The sequence below is a fragment of the Palaemon carinicauda genome, chromosome 1 (genome assembly GCF_036898095.1).
Source record: "Palaemon carinicauda isolate YSFRI2023 chromosome 1, ASM3689809v2, whole genome shotgun sequence".
Taxonomy (NCBI): Eukaryota; Metazoa; Arthropoda; class Malacostraca; order Decapoda; family Palaemonidae; genus Palaemon; species Palaemon carinicauda.
Window position 1 is genome coordinate 202,102,676 of NC_090725.1, and position 263 is coordinate 202,102,938.

A 263-nucleotide genomic window follows, 5' to 3' on the forward strand; every position below is an offset into this window, starting at 1 on the left:
CATTATATGTGGATGCATGGTTAGGTTATTGGTTGGCATGCTACTCCTGGAGTAAATGACAATGGATACAGTGTGTTGTAAATATCCTTTTTGAAAGAGGTTTGACTATTGCAATATATTTATACATGAAAAGGGAGGTTTTAACACAGGTTGTTTTAACACAGACTAGTCACGTAATATCTGTCATGTATAAAAAGCTCTGCTTACCCTCTCAATCTCCTCTTCTGCCAATTTCCATCTCTCTCTCTCTCTCTCTCTCTCTC